This window comes from Chiroxiphia lanceolata, chromosome 3, assembly GCF_009829145.1.
Source record: "Chiroxiphia lanceolata isolate bChiLan1 chromosome 3, bChiLan1.pri, whole genome shotgun sequence".
NCBI classification, from domain to species: Eukaryota; Metazoa; Chordata; class Aves; order Passeriformes; family Pipridae; genus Chiroxiphia; species Chiroxiphia lanceolata.
This window is the reverse complement of record NC_045639.1, coordinates 110,539,102-110,558,196: the sequence shown is the minus strand read 5'-3', so window position 1 is coordinate 110,558,196 and position 19,095 is coordinate 110,539,102. Positions and strand designations below refer to the sequence as shown.

Sequence of the window (19,095 nt, the reverse complement as noted above, 5' to 3'; positions counted from 1 at the left end):
AGCTGAGTGTCTACTTATCCAGACATTTCTACGGTCTTTGTTATTCTGAGAGCTGTGAGAATACAAAAGAAATGAAAAAAAAATCAGCTTACTCAGAATGTAGGAATGAAATCTGTGATATGAAATTATAAAGTGATTCAGATTTTCATTATTATCAGTCATAACCAGACATATTTCCTGCCAGAAACTCATCAGTTTGCAGAGTATTTTCACTGTTCATTCTGAACACTCACTCCAAGAAGTCTGGTCCAGAGAAAAGGTTTTCATCACGCTAAGTACCAGTCAAATACTCTCTCTGTTCCTTCAACTCTTTCTCAAAATTTTGCCCCTGCTGTTTAAACTTTCTTTCTCTTTAGTCCACTGAGCATCATGGACTCATTTAGGTTAAAATCCAAGGAAGGAAAACAGTGACCCCATCACAGTCTGGAGCAGGATTTAAGGTATGTCTAAGGCTGTGATTAAGCCAAATCTTCCTTCCCTGACCTGGTCCTTTACAAAGATCTTAGTTTTTTACTAATAATATAAAATGCAGAAATTGGAGAGCTGATTTTGAATTAAGGAATCATACAAAAATGAAGACTCCTTTCCCTGCAGCCACACAGGCTTTTCTATACATCAAAAAGCAGTTAAGCCCAGAGATAACACTACAGGCACGCAAAGGAAAAAAAGAGAGATGAACAGAACAGAGTTTAAAGGAAGTCACACCACATGCAAATAACCAAATCTGTAAGTGATGCTCTGAAGAGAGGAGAAGCTCTCTAAAACTGTCTCAAAAGAAGAAAGGAGGCCAAGCTTGGACTATTTTTACATAGTGTCAATTTGCAGCTCATCAGCAGGACAGCGCAAGAGAGGATTATGCAACTCCTTCAGGATGGTTATCCTGAGAGGAATGTAATTAGAAGGGCTCTGCTCTAAAAGCTTGTCAGTCTTGAGAGGTTTTCTCAAACAAAGATAGCTACTACCCATCCTGAAAATCGGTCAGGGTCAGGACATTAAAAAAAAAGGGAAAGGAAAGAGTAACACAGTGAAGGTGTCCATGTAGCAGGTTTTTTATCCCTCCCTTTTACCCATGAGGATGCCAAGGGCAGTGGAAGAAAAGGCAACCCTCCTCTCACCACAGAGTACCAAGGAAGGGCAAATAGTCTACAGCGCAGGCAGTGGTCATGCCATCACTTTACTGACAGCAGTGCTATCAAAAGAACAGGAATTCATAGTAACAGCCAGAAAAAGACCAAATATATGGGAGGAGAGCAGTGTTCCTCCTTTAAAGAGGGAGGGTTTTGTACACAGACAGATACAGGTCTCCACACCTTATATCTATGGATAGTTGAAACACAACTAAGGTTTTGTTTACATTCATATGGTAATTGATTCAGTAACAAAGTGTTTTCTGACTGGTTATGCAGTAAATAACTACACTGAAATCAGGTGGCAGGCTGGGATTGCAAAACCAGAAGCAAAAATGGCTTAGGGTGCACATGCTTCCTGCAGCATTCAGGTACCAGAGCACCTGAAAAAGTGCTCAAGTTGTCCTTCGCAAGACAGTCCAAGGGCTAATGCCAGAAGGAGCAGATCCTGTGGTGCATCTATCCTCCCAAATGCTAGACTGAAATCACAAGGCGCCCAGTTCAACTGCAGGTGTGTAAGGTTTTGTTTAATTTTTCAGTCACTGAATATAAAACTAAGTCTAAAAAAGAGGAGTTTCAAATGTGGATACATTTTCAAGCTGAAAGGTTTAAGGCTGTTATTCTGTTCTGTGTGTTGTTACTTTTGATCATGATAATAAAAGATGTAATCTAATTAAGTTATTTATTCCTGTAAACAGACCACAGCATGGTAACTGCCTCTATTCATTCATGAAGGTGCTCAGTATATAAACTTAATGTGCATGAACAGCAGCTCTGTCAACACAATAGATGGTCCTGCTATCAATCCATAAGCTGTGCAGGATTCCAGCAATGGACTTCTATGTGCTTTACTGGCTCAACAATAAAAGACATCCTCTTCAGAAAAGGGAAATCAGAAGGAATCTGATCATCTGTGCACTGACTTCCATATGCTACTGTAATGATAATTTTTCAACCATGTTTTAGTGATGAGGCACCTCCTCAAAGAATGGGAACAGAAGTACGGCCATTGTCATAGTACTATGTTTTTTATCTCAAAGAAGAGACTCCAGCACTTATTTTCATCAGTGAAACCAAGCAGGCTGATCAGTCTCCTTTCCTCTTCACTACCCAGTATGCATAAACATAATCTCTTGTCTCATGCACTCTGCATCTGGGTACTCATGTAATACAGAGGCAGATGCTCCATGGAAAGCAGGCAGCATCATCAGTCTTCCCCTCCAGAGACAAGCCGTCTTTCCTATCCTGAAAGCACGAGCTGTCTAGCATGACAGAAAAAGCATAGTTATGGAGTAATGCTCATTTTCCCATCTAAGTACCAGCCTAGATGCCAAAAGTAATCACAAAGGCTCCTACTTATGTTGACCTGACCCTTGCTAGGTCCATTCACAAACCACGTAGCATTAACAAACCTGTGTTTATCAGTGTATTAGGGTGCTGTAGTTTAAGACACTGGTTCAGACACTTGCTGATCAGAGTTACCAGACCCTTTCTGACTCTGCTGTCAGTGGGCAGAAGAAATCATAAGTCTTCTACTGACAACTGCTACCAACAGGTTGACTATGTTCCAAATGGCAGTGTCACAAACAAGCCCTTTAACATACAGTGGCCCCAGAGTAAAGATAAGAGCCAAAACTTCCTGAGGGTCTGAAGGGCTCTGAAGTTAGTAAATTCCAGTGGGTTTTGTGCAGCTAAGAAATAGTCAGCTGTTTTTTAAAGCAGAACAGGGAAGGCCCTGAGGAATTTGCTAACTTAAAATAGGAAAGAAACACCCACACCCACAGCCTGTTTTAGATCCAAAGCAACGCAGTAATGAAGATCCTGAAACTCAGTCCCCCTCAGAATTTAATTTTAGCATCTTATCTACTGTCTTATTTCAAAAATAAAAACTCTAAGAAGAGAAAATCAAACATCACCCACTCCCTTTACTACATCTATGTCAGAACTCCCACTCATCTCCCTTCCCCTTGGCTCCAAGCTTTTCCATTTCCTGATTAAAGTCAGAGGCAAGGGATTTTCCCATTATCACCTGCATATTACATTTTAAAGATGTGAAATGTCTAGAAATGAGCAGCAGCACAAAGCCTTAAGCCTGAAGTCAGATACAGGACCTAAACTGAACACTTTAAGCTCATCTCTGTGCCAGGGACAGGATGTGGCGTCTAGTTTACCTGTTTGATTCAGATGGTTTACATGTACATTTGCATTGCTTTGGCAACTATTACTCCTAAATATGTACTGGATTCCTGGATAGAATTAAAGGAGGGATGAAGGAAGGCCTTGAAATGGTCCAAAAGATCTTTATCAATTTGATGCAGGTTCTTGGCTCTTACAGCACTGATGAGAGGATGGTCTGGATTGTTCATTGCCCCTCTGATTACATATGACATCATAGATGCCTGATTTCATCTTAGATACCATGTGAAATCACCTAAAAAAAAAATCATATACACCTATGGAAAGCTCCAAGCCAATTTCCTCCTAACAAAACATAACATGACACACACAGAAGAAACCTGATGGAGGATGAATGAGGGAACAAACCTCTCGAGGCAGATGTTGGTCTGTGTTAGGGTTGGACAGGGACTGAACAGCTGCTCTGGAAGAGCTTTAGTATTGAAACAAAATATATTCCACTGTAATCCAGTCTTCTCTTGTTGCATTCATCCACAGAGTAATTTAGTCTTTCCCTGCCTCCCAGCTGAAGGAGATTTTCTCTTTCTTTTGATATAGAGGGGTTTTAGGGTAACATCTGAAAGAGTCCTCTCAAATGGATCCTTTCAGACTGTATGGTGTGGGCTGGAGAAAGGAGGAGGAAGGCAGAAGATAAATCTGTCTATACATGGATGTATAGAAAGATGCATATGTAAGAGACATCTATTAGTTATTAATAATTTCAGAAGTATTCTGGGCTTCTTTCCTCTTGCATGAAAAATTATGTATTACTAATGAAATAGTGTATACCTTAACCATATCCTCCCACAAACACAGTTACTTGGTTGTAGCTTTAAATTTTAAATATTAAAGTGAAAGACTTGAGACCTATTTCTCAGCTGAAATTAATTAAGTTGCCTTTATTGTAGTGGGGAAACTGTCAATCTCTATTTTTGCTTCTTGGAATAAAACTTTCTCTTCATAGATACAAAAATAAGGCCATAAGAACACAAACACAGGAAGGCAAGACCAAACTGCATCTAGAACAATCTGGTGTTTCTCACAGAGCTCAATTACAGATGCTTAGTGAACATGTAAAATAGCAGAGGCAGAGTAGTTATTTCTGCACTCCTAGGAATCAGCTGTCTGATTTTTTTTAGGGATTTTCTGAGTTCATAAGAGCCCTCCTGTTATAACATTTAATAGTTTTTAGCGGCCCTCTCTCCTTGCTACATTTGTTTCCTGACCCAATAATTTTTAACCCCTGTAAGGCCGTTTTTTGGCATCCCAATTGTTCTCCAAAAATAAGACCCGTGGTTTTATTAGACATTAGGTGAAAAAACACTCACTGTTACTTCATTAGGTTTTTTCCTTAATTCTTTTGAAATAAAAATAATGAGGGTTTTTTCTGAGTTCTGCTTTTTCATAGCACTCATTATTCCAGATTCCTCCATCATATTTTCCTGTCAGACATTTCTTCTTCAAGCTAATGCATTTTCGCTATTTTTCATTCTCCTTGCATAACATTTTTTTTGTGTTTCTAGGCATCCTCATGCCCCATCTTTCTACTATTTCTAGATCTAAACAGCTCCCATACCAATGGGTTCATTGGTATTCAGGATGTGGGCAAGGCATAGATTTATACAGTGGTATAATGATCAGTTCTGATTCTTTCTTCATTACTTTTCTAATGCATCTAATATTTTATTTGCTTTTTTGACTGTTGCCAAGTATTAGGATGAGGTTTCCAGAGAACTGTAAATATTCAGCTGCAAAGTTGTTGTAAAGTATTTTCGTACATAGTCCTTGATCTAGTTTTGTTAAATTTTAATTCAGTTGATATTAGTAGGACAATTTCAGAGATATACTGGCATAACAGACAGGCCTCTAAAGAAATGCTATAAATGCTCCTGGGGTGAAGAGTGTCATGTGAATGTGCTTCATTTAAACAAGGTGAAGGCATTTTAAAGAAAAAGAAATTTTGCTTTGACTCTGGAATGTGGTCTTGAAAGTATCCATGTATACAAGAAGACAGTTCTTGCTACTGCAGGCTCCAGTACTTCTTTACCTAAACATCTCACTGAAGAATGAAGGAGTTTTATTACAAAATTGAGAAGAGATGAAAGAGGATACATCCCTGCCATGCTCAGCACAGAGGAAAAGATAGTCCTTGCTGCAAGGAACTTCTTATCTAATTAATACAGAAAGAAACAGAAAGATGAGAACAGGAAGAATGGCAACTAAAACAAATCAATAAAATGGTGTTTAATCAGGAGAAATGGCTGGAATTTTGCAGGGAGGACAAAACCCCAGCAGGAAGATGGTAATGGAGAGGAGGTGAAATACAGGAGTACAAAGAAACTCTGCGAGACTGGAGTCAGGATAGACTGAAGTGAAAGACAGTATGAGAAAGGGTTCTGGATTTCACAGCTGAGGAGGAAGAGAGTGTTGGGAGCTATGAGCAGGGTATCACTATAGTCTGCACTGCCATGGAGCCAAGAAAGGGCTACTGTAATCAGTACCCCTTAAAAGAGTGGGGCCACTGAAGCTGAGGGGGGCAAAGAATGTGTGTCCTGCATCTCCTGAGACTGTTTAACTTGAAAAGGCAGATAAGTGACATCTCCTCTGATACCACAGCCAACATACTTGATGAACAGAGACAAGAAGCTGCAGTGCTGAAGGGATTTATTGTTATTCCCCTTTGTTTCCTTGTCCCTGGCAGAGATGCAAAGCGTGTTCACTGTTCCTGCCTTCCCAGAGAGTGGGAGGAAAAGGATTATTCTGCGGCACTGAGCAACAACAGTTGTTGCTGCAGCAGGAGGAAACCACGGGTCACACCTTCCCAGAAGATTTCAAGTTTTCTTCTAGTCCAGTTCTGCCTATTTTTCCCCAGAGTCAGGTAAGAGAAGGCTTTTAAAAGAAAACAGTTTATCAGATGAGCATATTTTGAGGATGGGAGAGTGTCTACACTCAATTTTCTGAATGTTTGCATGTCACAGTGCTGCCTGATATAGATCAGAAGCTCCAGGAAAAACATCTGGTCCATTGGCAGTGCAGAACTCCTCAACACCTCAGAAGAAAGGGAGCTGCTATTGCCCTGTGGGCAGCAGAGTGCTGCTCTTTACTGCTCAGGGGTGCTTTTAGCAACTCACTAATGGCGGGAGAATTTCTCAGCATTTGATCCCACTTCTTGTACTACAGAAAAGCCATCTCCCACCTGCTTTCCACTGCAGTTCAGCAGCCTTCTTGATTATCCATCAAGTCAGCCATTTAGCAAATTTCACATCATGCTGACCAGCTGCATCTGGTACCACAAGTCATTTGGTAAAAAATAAACTGTGTTGTTGCAGTGTAGTCAAAGACAGAACATCTGGCTCATCAAACCAAGCAAACGAGACACCAGCAAGATGGTGCACTCTTCATCTTCACCTCTTTACCCTCTTCCTCTTGCTGTTACCTAAACCATCTGAAACATCCCTGTTATGTGGAAAGAGTGAATCAACGACGTAAAAATCAGGGAAAACAGTTCAACTTGCTTTTATCTCTCTCTTTTCGGAAGCTTCCCCTTTGTGAAGGCATGTGATCCTGGAGAAAGAGTGAGTCAGTTTTAGCTTCCCTCCTCCTGTTCTATTCCCTGTGCTTAGGAACCTGTACTTTGCCTTGTACCTATATACATACATTGGTTTCTTGGTGAAGTACAGAGCACAGGCACACCACAAAGATGTGATGAATTCAGTTCACAACTTCTTTATTTTCTTTTCTGCCTTCATTAATTGATTTTTCCTTCTTCTTCTAAACCTAATCCACTGACCTTAAGAAAAGAGCTTTCTATTTCTCTCTCCCACCCATAACTCCACCATACTTGCATCTTTTATCTGTTTTAGTATAGGAAATACTAAAGGACAAGAAAAGAAGGCAAAGGAGTATGTGGAAATGATCAGTGTGGTCTTTTTATTCCCATCACCATAGAGTTATCTGGAAACCATCTTGAGTTTTGCAAGCTATTTGTTGCCACAAGGATTAGCTTTTCTCCAGGCCTTTTCCTCCAAGGATCTGAAATTACTCTACAAGTGTCAATTAATTAAGCAGTCTCCATGCAGAAAGTTTCATAATACTAATTTTAAAATGAGAAAACTAGAGCAGTTGCTGTTTATTGCCAGCTAATGGTAAAAGTATTAATAGACCCTTGGAGGCTCCCAGTCCTTATGTTTTAATGGATTGCATCCATCTCCGTTATTTGGAATGGGACATTTTTACCCCATAATTTTTAAAAGGACTTCTTCCCTTCCTTCTTCAGTACCATAGAAACATCTCCGTTTCCCTCATAGCAACATCATGCAAGTGCAGTTCTCCTAGTGAATAGAACCTCTTTCATACCCCAAATGAATCCATCTTCAGCATTTCCCCCTACGCTTTTTCCAAGGCCTTTCCAGTTACCAGACAAGCCATTCTCAGAACCATGTGGTGCTAAAAATCAGACCAGGAAATAAGTGCATGTGGTAGTTTGATGTAGGCCTTCCTTGGTGACCAGTTTGTAACCAAGGAAGGGCCCAGATTTACCCAGTATTCCCTACGATTTTTACGTAAGCCAGGCCATAAGAAGAAAGGAGGGAAGTCCTTCGCTCTTTTTCCTTCTGGCAGCTTGGAGGTGCAGGTTCCCTGCTGTTGAGTCTGCCGTGTTGGGGAGTGAGGCCTGGTAAGGCCTTGTCGACCTTGGGAGGCGGAGGTTGCCAGGGATTGTTCCAGAGCGACTTTCGGTTGTCCCAAGGAGAGTAGTGAGATATTTCTTTGCTAACTCTTTTAGTGCTAGATATTGGGCGACTAATTGGGATATATATATATTTTATTTTGGTTTTGTTCCTTTTCCCTTCCCCCTTCCCTTTCCCTTGTGAAATTGTATATATATTTCAACTGTATATAACTGTAAGATAAGTGTAAATATATTTATATATATATCACTTTAGCTGTCTCTCTCTCATTTCGGTTTTCTTGGTTGTTTTTCTCCCTCTTCTCCCTGAGGTTTGGGGGTGGGGGGACACTTCTTGTGGTAAGGTTTGGAGACTTGGCAGGGAGCCAGCTTCAAACCATATCAGTGCATTAAAATCCTGAGTTTATGAATGAATTGCCTTTTGCCAGTCTCAGTCACAGGACACCTGTGGTGTCAGGTGTTGTTCTATGTGGTGGTGTCCTTCTATGCAGAGAAAATAAAATCTCATAACCAAAAATATTTGTACAACATATCTGAAATCACTGGGGAGATTTTCCTTGGTTCAGGAAATACAAACCTGGATAATACCCTCCTTGACAAGTGATTTAACCATCCTGGTACCACACTTCCATCTTCACTCTTTACGGTTCCACTTAATTTTCCCTGTGTGTAGGGAATCTCCTCGAATCATAGAATATCCTGAGTTGGAAGGGACCCACAAAGGATTGTTGAGTCCAACTCCTGGCCCTGCACAGGACAATCCCAAGATTCTCAAGCTCAGCAGGTACAAAAGGGAATGGGATCTGAACAGGCTGTGTCTCCTATCAGGCCTGTGACTCCAGATTTCTTCTTTATAATAAAATTTTTGGCATAAATGGAAGGACAGAATATTTGATGCTATCTTAAGGGAAGGTGAGATCTAACCAGCTTTCTTACTCAGATCTCGGGGTGCAGAAGCACTTTTCTGTCTCCTTGCATTTAGAGAGCTTTAATTTTTAATCTGCTTTATTTTAGATTAGCAAAAATGTCTTAATACATGTAGATTAATTTAATTTTCTTGTGAAAAGAGAAGGAATAACATCAGGAAGACAGAGCACATGTCTCTTTCCCAAATTTTCAACTATTTTGAGTGCCTCCCAGTTCTGCTTACTGCCTGTGGAGCACAGGTGGAACATACAGCCTGCAGATACAGATTCTATCACCACACACAGCCACCTAAAGCCTTTCATGTGCCTAGAACCAAATCCCTCAGCTAGCTGTGCTATCAATCTACCCTCTAAATTGTACTTGAGAGGAAGCAAGGGATCTAGAGAAGGAGAGCAGAAACCTAGGCTGAACTACACAGCCTACAGCACCTTGTGGTCTAGTTACTTTCTTTCCTTTCATGTGCTGCAGTGTACAGTGTTTTAGGAAGTTGCCACTGCCTTGATACATGAAAAATATAACTGTTCTAAATTTATGCCACTCACACTCAGTTTTTCCCTCATACACAGCATCTCTAAAAGCACTGTCACAGAAATGAGACCACTGGAACTGAGGCTGATGACAGAACACAGAACCTGTGCTCAAAGCCACTGTCAAGGGGGCATGGTTTTCAGCAGATTCCAGATGGTTTTGCTTAGAGCAATCCTCTTCTTTAGCTTCCAGGCAATGACTGGTGTGCATCCCATCCAATGTCTTGCTTAGGGTGGCCTCTCCTCAATTACACTTCTCACACCAGCAATGGCGCATTCTCAAATAGTGCCCAACTCCACTTGTACATCAATGACTGACTTAAAAAAATAAAGAACACAAAGAAACACAGTTCCATGGTAAAAGCTTAATAGAGGATGACACCTCAACCCAGTGAATTTGAACATGAATAATCTCACACAAGAACAAAGGGTGATGGTTTACAAGAGATCTTAAATTGGGATGATTTCAGCAAAGGCGGTGAGGATGCTTCCTGTGACCAAGGCCTTGGTCTCTTACTGAGCCTACGTTGCTCAGTGGAGTTCATAGAATAATGGAATCACAGAATGATTTGGGTTGGAAGGGACCTTAAAGATCATCTCCTTCCAACCCCCTGTCATGGGCAGGGACACCTACCACCAGACCAGGTTGCTCCAAGCCCCATCCAACCTGGCCTCAAACACTTCCAGGGATGGGGAGGCTTCTCTGTGCAATCTGTTCCAGTGCCTCACTACCCTCACAGCAAAGAATTTCTTCCTAATATCTTATCTAAACCTGCCCTCTGTCAGTTTAGATCCACTACCCCTTTTCCTGTCACTACATGCCCCTACAGAAAGGTCTCTCTCCATCTGTACTGGAAGGCTGCAATAGGGTCAGTCCTAAGCCATCTCTTCTCCAGGCTGAACAATCCCAGTTCTCTCAGCCTTTCCTCACATCTTCTTTTGTTAAATGCTGATACTGTGCAACGGTGTCTCCAAAGGTATTCGTTTTGTTCTATTAAATGTGGACACTTACACCCACAGCTGTTACCCCAGGATTCCTTCATACTCAAATAGGAGAAATAAGCATATTTAGGAGAGGATTTATCTCATCAGATTTTGCTGATGTCTAAAATAGCTCAAATGAAATGCAAACTAAAAGAACCCATCTTTTTCCATTGATTAAAGAGGAAGCCTGAGGGGTTAGATCAGATATAAATGTCAGCATTATAGGCAGCAAGATAGGTGAGATGAATCCCAAATTATCTTACTAGTTAGATATGATGGGCAAAGATGAAAAAAAAGAGAAAACTAAGACATTCATGAAAAGATATAGAGATAAATATTGCCAGACTAGAAGTAGACCTCAAATCCACCCCATTTCAGTCAAGTTCTTTGACTCTTTCTCTGCAACTTCCAATTAATTCTTGTAAGCCCAAGAGTGTACTATAAAATCAGCATGTAATTTCATACACAGAGATAAAATTTTCTTTATGCTTAATTTATACTTCGTTCGCGAAGCTCAGCCATGACTTTAAATTAAGCCTGTTTTTTGACCCAGTGAGTTTCTGTTCCTGGAGGTCAACACAACAGTTGTTTTGAGATCTGTTAATCAGAGAAGCACATAGGTAAATAAGCATATCCTGACTTTAATTCATTGAATAAGAATTCTTTCAATTCTCAGTTTTTACATCCTTACTACCCTTGGGGCTACTAACGTAATTGCTCCTTTCAAGAATTAATTCAAAAAATAAAATTTTACTAGCAACCTATGTCACTGGTTGGATTGGCTGAGTAATTGTAGCAGTGAATGTCTGCGATGACACAGGATACCGTGCCTCATTCCCATCCAAGAATATGAAGAATGATTGTGCCAGTAGATAAATAATGACCTTGGCTTTTCCTCAGGTGATACTTATCACTGAGGTGAATGAATATTGATAGGCATTAAGATAGATGTGTTTATATACTAATTTAATCTACTGGCATATTTTAAAAAAAGTACTCCATACAAATTAAGGCTGAGATTTTGAAATGAAGAGCAGGGACGTTTGGCCAAAATACTGCCTTACCCAAGAGAGGTTGGCAGCATGGAAGGAGAAAATCATTGTTTCCTAACCCACTTAAAGTGTACCTGTAAACTAAACAATATTGAGAGACATTCTCTGGTCATAAGGCCAACTGATATGTCCTGGCCTCATCCATACAGTTAAACTTTCTTAGCATCCAAAACATCACCCAGCTGGCCTTTCTGAAATGGGCCCTGTTCCAAGTCCCAGGAATTGTCCAGGAACTGTTTTAAATAATTCTGGTTTGTTGAATCAAAACTCTGGAAGAGGCTGCTCTGACCATTTAATTGTTGACTAAAATCAGGAGAAAAAAATCACCAGGCCATTAGTAGAGATAAAATATAGAGCAGCTCTTTTAATGAAGGCCTTCTGGGCCATGGAGTACAAAGGCACATGCCCACATACAGAATTCTTAGACTTTTATATCTTTACTCATTGTCATATCTAATGGGCACATCCAATCCTAAGACCAATTTTTGCCCTGGTACCACCCTCAGAGCTGCCCCACTGGAGCCCCTCCAAGGGCCTTGAGCCTTTTATCTTATTTGGTCTACCAAATCGCTTGTTATTCCGGTCCAGGTGCACATCCCAACAGAATATTCTTGCTAAAAATCTATCACCTTGAAAGGGTGGTTAAAAGACAGTTAAACTTCAGGAACTGACACACAAACTGTGAGAAAGTAGCAGTCTAAAGTGAAGGAAAGCTCCAGCCACACCGAAATCTACAAAAACCTAAAAATCCTAAAAATTCTAAGGCATCACATGCTACAATTGAGCTGTGGATTCTGTGCCTCAGCACTGCTCAAACTACTAGAATAGGTAAAATCCACTTGTTTAACTGTTAGGCCTGTATGTCTCAGGTACCTCAATCAGATACTTAGATTCTTCTGATTAGTTTTTTGGGTTTTCTTTCCCCCACTTCTTTTTAATGAACTATAGGCATAGTGTTGCCACTAGTGTGGTATCTTCTGATTAAAAGCACCAGAATAACATCCAGGTCAGTCTCATACATGGAGGATCCAGCATCATCACAGTGTCAAGAGGCATTTCCAGACCTAGCAACCCGCTTTCCCAAGAAGTGATAAAAGGACAATAACCCATTAGATCACACACTGGATGTCACACCAGCCATGAGATAAGTGATGGGCTGCATTGCACCTGTAACTGGTGTGGGTATTGGTCTGCTCAGAACGTTTTGCAAATCTGCCTGCCAGGGCTGAAATAGCAGCTGGAGACCCTGGATCCAGAGAGGAAATACAGGCTATGTGACTCATGATGAAGTAATTAATTGCATTCTTTTTTTTCCCTCAAAGGATCAAACTGCTTGTTTGGTTGTGGGTTTTTATATCTTGTCTTTCAAGTGACTTTTATATTGCTTAGCATACAAAGATAGATATCTCAGCTGTGAGACTCAAACCCCAAGTAAGTTTACTGGTATTTTTGCATTTAAGTTCAGTTGCTTATCCTTCATTTCTACTTAATCATTTGATTTTACCTACTGCGGAAATTCTCCATTTGGATTTCTTTTTCTATTTTTTTCCCAGAGTGAACATTAGCATTATCTGTTGCAATAACTACCCTTTCAGTCATCTTGTCACAGCTGACTATGCACCTGTCAGGCTAGTCAGAAATCCATGCCATATTCATTCCCTCCAACTCCATTACATGTGCAAAGATGATTTTGCAGAGAAGGCTTTATGTGGGAATTCAAAATGAGACCAGTATCTCATGCTGCAGGATGACCAGTGAGCTTTCTAAAATGCTACAGTTACAAAAGTAGTTTAATCACAACTTTACTCTGTACCATGAAATACAATTATTTCACAGCTAACCAATTTCAGAAATGCTTAAGTTAGTCTGAAGCAGAGACTGTGCTGGGCTTGCATCTGAGGGAGGAGGATTTTAAATTGATGTGCCTGCAGGCACTACTACAGGTAGATGATTTGTATGGAATGGCTTCTGCATTCGTCCTTTTTTAAATGTTGTACCCTCTGATTAGATTTCAGCTGCTACCAAAGAGGGCAAATCCATTTCCTGTCGTCCTCTCCATCAGGAGCCAATCCCAGTAACATGGCCAGCAGGAAAAGAGACCCCCAGCTGGGATCAGCCATTGTGGTGCCCCCTCACAAATTTCTCTGAAGGAGATCTCCACATCACTTCCACTTCTGCTCTCGTAGCCCTGAGCCCCAGCACCAAAACCCCCAGAGAGGAGGGATGTGCTCAGGGCCTGGCATCAGACAAGTGTCTACAGTTGATGAAATAAGACAGGAGATGTGGAGAAAGCAAAGCTGCTTCCCCTGGTGACCACCTCACTTCATACCCATCTCTTTGCAGAAGAGCAGGGCTGCAAATTTATTGAGTGAATAGCTTATTGAAGGGGAAGGGGTGAGCAGGTCATTGCCATTAAACCACTTAATGAACTGGGTCCTTCTCTTCTTTGTAAGCTATGCAGATTGATTTTCATATTTTGTTACTCAGTGAGTGCCTGTGACAATATTTTTCAACCCCAGGGACCACTTGAAAATTAGCCAATGCAACTACTGTTTCAAACCTTCATTCTAAATAATATGCTATTGGTTCCTTATCCCAGCACAGAATAGCTTTGCTGCTCAGTGGAAGAATTCATAACCCTCACTGGAATTTTCTAGATGGCTGCACAAAGATTTCTGATAATGATACTCATGCAAGTACAATTCTTTGAAGAATATGCTGCTTTGCCTTTTCACAAAAGTGCTAGAGTGGAAACAACTGCATAAAATGTGTTTGCCAAGTTCAAACATGGTCTGTGTGTTTCCTGCAGTAACTTCTTTTTTTTCCTATAGCATTTGTTATAGTTCACTTGTTATACTAAAGGATCAGGGAGCTGCCTGGGCTGTAAGAAAAAATCTGCAGAATGTTGCACAAGTCCATGGATTGCCCAGGTTTTTTGGAAAGCACCTTAATGGAAGTGACCTAATTCTATGAAATGTGAATTGTCTCTACTTCAAGAATGTCAATACCTGAACAATTTGAGGAAAGAGAAGTTTAGTAGCATGCAGAGTGCTACTCTACTAAAGAAGAGTTTTAGCACCATAAGGCAATGAATTTTTTGGTGTTCTATCAACATCTGTTGGTGTTCTTTTGTTCTTTATGCTTGCTTTTCTGCAAAATTTCCAAATCATGTTGCATTTTTGTATTCACATAAATACATAAATCTGCGTATCTGTCACTTAAACTCCCTGGAGCTTGTAATGCTATTCTTTTCAGTTATCAGTAAAGAGCCTAATATCTCCATAACTAACATATTCCACCTGACTGTTCTCTGATGGGTAGCAAAACAAAACTGTTCATATATTTAAAAAAAACACCTTTGGGCTTTCTCACATCCTAGGTCATGACTGCCCCTTTCAGGAGGATTTGTCTTCCTTGATCTCCTGAATTTCCTTCATGTCTGGCCACCCATGTCTTTTGTTGACTTTGTTTCTACCTGCAGACCAATGCTGTCTTATTTCTACCTTTTCCAATTACCCACCTTCTTCTTCATGTACAAGCTTTCTGAGTAAGAAAAGTTGATATTATCTCAGGTCTCCAAGGTGAAGTTGGTTACTCTTTCCAGGGAGCCCCTAAGAATCCTTTTTCTTTGTATCTTCCTCTCAAGATCAGTACCTTACAGCTGGGAGCACGGATGAGCCTCTCACTTCTGGAATTACACAGGCTCTTGAATTACCGGGAGTTTGGTTTCTTTTATCGCTTCTAAGACCCAGTCTTTTTATGGAATAGAATCATTTAGGCTGGAAAAGGCCTCTAAGATCATCAGTTCCAACCATTAACCCAGCACCACAAAGCCCACCACTAAGTCATGCCACATCTACATGACTTTTAAATACCTCCAGGGACGGTGACTTCATCATTTCCCTGGACAGCCTGTTCCAATTCTTGACAACCTTTTTGATGAATAGTTTTCCTGATACCAAATCTAAACCTTCCCTGGTGCAAGTCAAACTACTCATCTACCCTACGAACTTGGAAGGCATCGTTGGTCTGTCCTAACCATTTCTACACCCCTGTTCAAGGGACACTGAATTAAGATCTGAATTCTGCCACACTCAGTAAGTTCTAGAGCAAACCTATGCAAGCGTTTTTAGTCACTGACATTACTGTTTTACAATCTCTCACTATCTGTCAGTGGGAACTGGAGCAAGTCTTCCTTCAGTCACCAGCACTGGTAACTAATGTCCTGTTCTTCCCTGTAGCTGGGGGCATTTTTTCTGTAGTATGTGTGGCTCCTTGTCCCATCTTTTTAACCTTAGTTGATCTTCAGGACCGGTTGCACGCAAATTGACAGAGGAACAAAAGTCTCAGGTACATCAATCTTCTGGAATCTTCATGAAAATAGCAATAATAGCATGACTCTGTCAGTGACACTTCATAGGGAAGATTACAGTACAAGCTTAATTTTTCATACAGTTTAGATACAAGGACCTTGGACAACAGAAAAGACTCCAGGTATGCTTGAATCTTACTAAACAGACAAAATTCTAACCACACTTTCACATATTGTTAGGAAATTAGGCAGCATACATTTTGCTAGTTGCAGGAAAACTTGTAAAATGCAGATTCTGTCTGTTTCTGCTATGTGCTGTCTGCCTGTATATGAAATAACCAGAGCACATTAAAATAACATGAAAGATTTGTTTTAAAGTAGTTGTGTTATGAACTCACAGCTGAAAGGACCAGTTATTTATCTATCAAAGGTTCTTTGATGTTGCTGGAGATGCATATGGACATATTTCCTAGAGAACTGATTTGTAAAAACACAATGCAATGCAAACTGTTAATGATGAAATAATGCTTTGAATACCTCAGGTGAAAAAACAGTGAATCCCCAAATGAGAAATACCCCATTCATGGCATCACTGGTACTCATGAAAATAATATGGATGAATCCAAGCTACCACTGCATACAATTGTGGAATTGGTCAAGGCAAATGATATAGTGAGGAACATCATGTTATCTCAAGATATTTTCTCTGTGTATAATTTCTCAGCCCTGTTTACGAAAGACTCACAAATGATCTTCAAAAATGTGCCTAGGAGCACAATCATAACTATACTGGATGTTGAAAATAATTGTATCAATAGAGACACAGCGATCTGACACACAGTAATTTCCCTCAAATCTCATTCCAGCTAGTCAGTAGCTTTTGTGCTATAATTACCTGCCTTTCTATCTCTACTAACCACAGGGGCTACAAATGTTATTACTTCTAGTCTGATTAAGTACCCTGCTCTGCTCAGATACCAACGACCTGTTTCTTTGAAATTGTCTAATCAGCTAACATAATTAAGTTATATTCAGAGCAGTTTCCAAACTCTGCTTAGCTTGAGGGTCTCTAGTTCTGCTTTAGAACCAAGGTCTCAGTGAATATAAAAGGTTGTGTATTTTTCCAGATGTCAGTAAGAAACGGTATTTCCTCTCTTTGCGAATTTTGACTCACTTTTACCAATAAACTAAAACTGTATAACAATCTTTTCAGCTAACCATTGGTTGATTCTCAGCTCTGTGCTCTTTATAGGAACTAAAAATATATTTTAAGCTTCCACTTCAAACCCATATAATTGTAAAAAAAATGAAATCCTACACTGTGTTAGGAAAGAAACAGAAAATGCATGTGGATAAAGTTATGCATTTTACCTGGAATCTTCTCCCTTTTTGCACTCACACATAGTGGAGGTCATACAGGTTTCAGTGTGACAGTTCCCAAATATGTGGGAAACAAAACATAAAGAGATAACTCAGGATCACAATTTTTAGAGGCACAAGACTATTTAAAATTACTTCTTTTCTGGACCATCAATTAGAAGCTCTGAATATCAGTTGTCTGCAAACTTTAATCAAACTTTAGTCATAGAGATGTCTAAAGGAATTGAATAATCCTGAGACGTCTGCAGTGATGGGCTCAAGGAGCAAGAGTGAGTCAGCACCAGAGTAAGGACAAACCAGAACAATTTCCTGAACAGTTAGCAGCACCCAGTGTATTGTCATGAAGCACTGATTTCCTTCTCTCATTAATTTGAAAGCCGGTCTGACAGGAGAGCTTCCTCCATTTGGTCTGCTGCTTCATCACTGTGAGGGGGGGAATAAAGATACTGTTGTCAAAAACTCAGAGTCTGCACAAAAATGGTAGTACCTCTACCAACTCTATGCCATTCCTCAGCCATTTCTTTTTCCTTAAGAATTATTTTTAGTATCTAAATTCATGTTAGACCTGCAATCTGAATCCATATATCTTGCAATTACTGTCAAAGACTGCCATGGGAAGATTTGTTTGTGGTGAGGAAAATCGTAATTTGCTTTACTTCTAGAGAAAATTTATGAAGGAGGTTTCTCCTATTCTGGACTTGAATCATTAAATAATGATATTTTTCTTTTAGTTTAGCAAATCTTAGCCATTTATTTGAGGATACCCATACAGCAAGGATTGTCACTGCATCTGCACAGAATGATATGTACAGTACAGTGACTAAAGGGTTTACAGAATCAGCTTTAGAGTTACAAATGCTGAAAGATTTTTCTTCCAAAATAATGACTATTCCCAATAAAGAAAGAGGAATGTGAGACTGTGTTTGTGACATTAATTCATAATAATGCAAAACCCCCATCTGAAAAATATCCATAATTGGCAGAGCATTTGCTTTAAATGACAACTTGAAAGAGTTTCCCTCTGGAATCTATAAACATGAAGATCCCCAGTCTGTCTTCTTCCTGTCTCAAAAACTTTGAGTGGATCAAGGAAAAACCATGGAAGTGAAACAAACTGTTTCCCATCTGGTTTAAGCCTATTTTCTCCATGTAATGCCTGTCAAGTTCTTAGTAAAGTTAAAGGGATTTATTTACATTTGAATTTGAGCAAGTAGTGAACACCTCATTTCATCTTAATTGTATGGACTGAATCCTGCAGCTAAAATGGAGCTCATAGGTGTTAAGTAAACTGAAATACTCTTGTAATTGATTGGAATGAACCTACATGTTATGTGGTTTATTCTAAGAGAATTGGTAGTATGACTTGTCCTGTAGTGAAAGGTTCTCTGCCCATGGCTGGCGAATTGGAACAAGATGATCTTCCATCCCAAACCATTCTGTAAATCTATGATAAAAAAATCCAAACATAATTGAAGTGATTATATCAAAGCAAAATGTCACCAAGAATAAAATATGGTGAATTTTCAAACATAGCAACCATGGTCTGTTCTTAATGTAAAACAGATACCCATACACATATACAGAGTATTTATTTTCACAGAAAGTTTACGTTGACAGCTTTATAACATACAGTGAACCTCCCCTTTCAGAAGGAAAATCCAAAATAAATGAGAGACCAGTAGGTGAATCCAATCTTTGTGTACACTCACAGGCCATCTCTCTTGCTGTTCTACATTTGCAGCTCCCAGAAGCTACAGATCCCACTGGGTCTGTGCAGCCCCCAATCTGCAAGTCCCATTCAGTGCTTCAAATATAGCTACATATTACTGTGAACATTTCCATTTTATATTGGGAACACATTCACCAAGGACATGACCTGGTTTTTGTTAAGAGTGTAAGGGGAGCATCAAAACTTCTTCCTCTG

At 39.9% G+C, this 19,095-nt stretch overlaps 1 long non-coding RNA gene across 1 annotated transcript; it reads right to left on the bottom strand.

Annotated features, from left to right (window-relative positions):
• Positions 1-17,268: 17,268 nt before the first annotated feature.
• On the bottom strand, positions 17,269-19,095 carry LOC116784966. The gene is made up of 3 exons (XR_004356322.1): positions 18,881-19,095; positions 18,496-18,607; positions 17,269-17,594 (listed from the first exon to the last, which is right to left on the bottom strand). It is a non-coding gene; the product is annotated as an uncharacterized LOC116784966 (long non-coding RNA).